The 4,242-nt window shown below is 37.1% G+C and overlaps 1 protein-coding gene across 2 annotated transcripts in view; it reads left to right on the forward strand.

Moving 5' to 3' along the window:
* The window catches only part of PIEZO2 (piezo type mechanosensitive ion channel component 2), a 230,616-nt gene that overhangs the window by 119,424 nt on the left and 106,950 nt on the right, over positions 1-4,242 (forward strand). The gene's annotated exons all lie outside the window — the stretch shown is intronic.

The raw sequence follows: 4,242 nt of genomic DNA on the forward strand, positions 1-4,242 counted from the left end.
CTTTTTGGTATTTCATTGTATTTCATGGGATATTTCATGTATTTCATGTAAACTTTAACTTTATTTCTAGTAGGCCCGTTGTTCCTCTTATGTATTGTGCGTTGAAAATGAAAGCATATTAGACATACTGGGGTGAATCAATGAATGTTTTATACGTCAATGTACTTCATTAAAAGCAGCAGCAAATGAGCTACTTATAATCAGTAATTTGCATTTGAATACTTTTTTTGACATTTTATTTAGTACAAATTGATAGATACATGATTTATGATGTTGCAGTTGATGAGGCTGATTTTGAAGGCATAATGTTACATGGAAAATCAGAAAAAGTCCACATAGTTTAGGTTTTTTTGTGCCACCTAGGGGTCAGTTTAGAAGAATTCCAGTAATTATAAGTAGCTAGAATAGTCGTAAGTTGCCTAAAACTTTTATATTCATTTAACCCTGTGTATTAAGAAAAGAAGCAGAAGATGGCCTCACTACTCTAAAATCTTTGGGTTGAAGATATCACCTCACAAAGTTCAGGCAGAAGTAAAATGTTCTCACTCTTCAAAGACAGAATTTCTAAAATCACTATTATTTTGGTTATTCATTTTCAACTAACTTAATTTTCAAATAATTTAATATCAAACTTGTTTTCTGCATTACTTTTTTATTGTAAAAAGCATACTTCTACATTTTATGAAAAAAAAATTGTTCAATGCAAATATGCCTGTTTAACTTAGCTGCTTCTTTGTGGAATGAAAGACTCAGTTGCAAGTCCAGTATCTTAACATCACTGTAGAAATAAAAATCACCTTCAGAGTTCAGATAGAAAAGTCTTGATATTGGGTTTTGGATCATTTACTGATCCTGCTAGCTTTTATTGAAACAAAAATTGTGTAATCCTTCTGCAGACTTTCTCTTGAACTGGTAATATATTCTCTCATTTACACATGATATAAGTCGAGAAGCTGCTATTCTAAGTTAGGAAATCATATTTGGACATACAAAACTATGATGACAACTGCATTAAAAATATCATACTCTTTTCTTTAATCACATTTCTTTCCTCTGTGCCTTTACTTTGATCTCCTTTTAGGGAGATGTGTTTAAAGAGCATCTTGAAAGATGTTTTTGCAAATCTGAGTGTGAAGAAAAGCTGCAAATGGAGTAGGACTAGTATACAAATAGTGACTAGGGGTGGAAAATGGAAGTCAGATGTACTGGAATGGTGCAGAAAAATATTGGAATGGTGCAGAAAAAGTATGATACCTTGTTATTCAAACCTTCGTGGTTTGAAGCACAGTTAAATAATGCCGAATTCCTGTTAATGCCAGTGAGTGGTTTGCATATGTAAATGAAATGCTGAGAAAAGAGGCTGATGTCTGATGCTCTTCTTTGCTGTTCTCATACAGAATATGTTTAATGTCTCTTTGGAGGAGAACAGCAAATTGTTCTCATACTTATTCAGTGGTATGAACTCTGCTATATTTTGTTCTGATAAAATTGCTGTATGAAAAACAAAATACAGCAGGTATTTATTTCAGCATATGTTTGCTTTAGTGTTGATAGGAACTCACCTTTAGCCATACCCAGAGGGACAGAATATCTAAGGAAGGTGGGCTTTTATTTCCCTGTAGAGTTTTGAGGGCTCAATCCCCATGTCCAACTCCTCGCTTTGTGTAGATGCAAGGGCAAATGTGAAAATTGCTCCTGTTGGACTAATGAAGGATATGGTCTGAGGACCATAAGACTGGTATTTTTAAAAGCTGCTAACATTCATTTTTTTCTGGGTTTGAGATTCCCAAGTTCACAAGAAATGTGCAAGTTGTTTCTGCTCAGAATAACATGTGTTGTCTTTGGATAGCAATACATGTCAGCTTGCCAGGATATCAATTGATTTCAGACTAGATGAACCTAAGCTATACCCAAACAAGCTGAAAAGTTCTCAAGTTAACAATATTTTCAGCTAAGGTTCCTTCCATCCTCATGCCGCTCCTTTCTTTTAGGACTCCTTCAGCACAAAATTCAGCCCTTGTGGGTGTAAGAAACATTGTTGCTGGAAGAATGAAGCTTTCTTCCAAAGGGATAGTCTGAAATAAAAAGAGGAAAATATATACCCTCCAGTAGACTGTGTTTTACTCTGAATCCTTTTGGGAAACTGCAAGGAAAATACCCCCCTCACCCAACAGGATATTGAAAAACCTTAGTTCTCTTTGTTTGTCATATTGCTATTAACTACCATAAGGGCACTGACCTTTTCCAAAGCTTGAGATCAACTATTGTGCATCTCTGCTTCTGAAATACATCTGTAAAAGGGACACAAACACTAACCCACACTTAAATGCAATCTGGAGTGCACTGGGGTCTGAAGGCTAAAAAAGGTGTAGGGTTTGGATATAACCAAAAGTTTGGGTATAACCAAAGCGCCAGTGAATGCCTGCTAGCAGCAGAGCTTGGACACAGCTGCATTTGCCACTTTAAAGCTTTTATATCTCTAGGCCAGCCCTTAGTGGAGGAGTGAACATCGTCGCTCAAGGCAGTGCTCTGAGCACTTCAGAAATAGTGGTCCCAATGGCTGCGGGAAAGCCAGTGTTAATAAGGTTGAATATATTCATTGGTTTGCAGTTATCTATTTGCACAAATTAACAGTGGATAAATACAAAGTGATCTCTGTTGTATGAAATGCCCACGGTTGCGTTATAATTTCCTTTAAAATGTTAAACGGGTTGACTTGCTGCCTTATTGCGAAACTGGTGATTTGTACAGTTGGGAAAACAACAGGAAGAAATATCTATCTAAAGCAAACTTCTGAAAACATCTTACTTCCGCCATAAAATTCTTTTCACCTGATTCAATAAAAACAAATCAATGAGCTAAAATGACTTTAGAAATTATGTACACAGTATCACAGCCTGAAAAAATATTAAAAATATATGTTTGCCATTTGTACAGAATTCTGCTTCCTTTCTTCCTGATGTTGTTTATTTCGGCAAAAGGTTATAATCTGGGCAAAGATAAGGCCGTGCCAACAGGAAGAAATAGGATCAGTGTAGTGGTATGAAGTTTATACGGAATTAATAGAGTTTTTATGTCCAAAAGTGTGCTTAGGATCTTATCCATTTAAAAAAAAAAAAAAAAAAAAAAAGTGATTATATATACATTAAAATGTGTGCACTTTTCTTAGAGTTTTAGATCTGTTTTATATTGCCTGTAGTTTGCAGGGAAACATTCCAGAGGTAGCATTCAAGATAATTTTTATGAAAATGCGTTCGTGTATCGGAAGAAGTTGCCCCTATAGAGTGAAGCAGACCTGGGAGCCCTGGGAGCGATGTGTTTCCTCACATCTTTAAGTGAATGGAAGTCTGGAATTACGTAACTTTTTGTTCCATTGGAACCTGAGTGCAAAAGTCAAGTCTAAGGTTATTCTCATCTGAAAAATGACTATAAATCTCTTAAGGAGAAGCCTTCTAAAATAGGCTTTTACTGTGATTAGTAATAAATATGCTTAAATATTTATTTATTCGTGTATTACTTTAAGCTTTCCTACAGATACAGTCAGAATAACCGGTTTGTTTTCGGTTTTATCTGAGATGGATCTAGTCCAAAATCCTCTGTTTGAACTTCCCTAAAAGCTGAAGTGATCTAGGTTCGGAATGTGTAGACCAAATCCTCTATGCATCCAGGGTAATAAATGAATAAGTGCCTGTTTAATAAAAACAGTACTATTGAATGTATGTGTAAGGACCATCTCAACACATTCCCAGTGTTGTCTGAGTTGAGTGGGAGATCCAGGTGCAATTTTCTTTTCTTAATGAGGGGCCAAGTGAGCCAGTAAAATCTTAGCAGGAGAGTAGATGGTGCCAGTCAAAGAAGCAAGATGCAGCTGATCCATCACCCTGCTGGAAGTGCCTTCATCTCTGCAGGGCAAAGCACTGGTTGCCTGCTGGATTGATAGGTGTGTTGGATCCTAGAGCTAGAAAATAGTGTCTCAGTTGAGTTGGACCCACTATCAGTTCTTGCTGCTGCCCATTTTTGACATCTGTCTCAAAGGTGGCTCATCTGTAGGATATTCACAGATTCACAGATTCACAGAATATTTAAGGTTGGAAGGGACCTCTACAGGTCATCTAGTCCAACCTTCCTGCTCAAGCAGGCACACCTACAGCATGTGGCACAGGGCGGCATCCAGGCGGGTTTTGAAGACCTCCAGAGTAGGAGACTCCACAACCTCCCTGGGCAGCCTGTTCCACTGCTCTG

This window comes from Nothoprocta perdicaria, unplaced genomic scaffold (genome assembly GCF_003342845.1).
Source record: "Nothoprocta perdicaria isolate Ctin4 unplaced genomic scaffold, notPer1 scaffold_134, whole genome shotgun sequence".
Taxonomy (NCBI): Eukaryota; Metazoa; Chordata; class Aves; order Tinamiformes; family Tinamidae; genus Nothoprocta; species Nothoprocta perdicaria.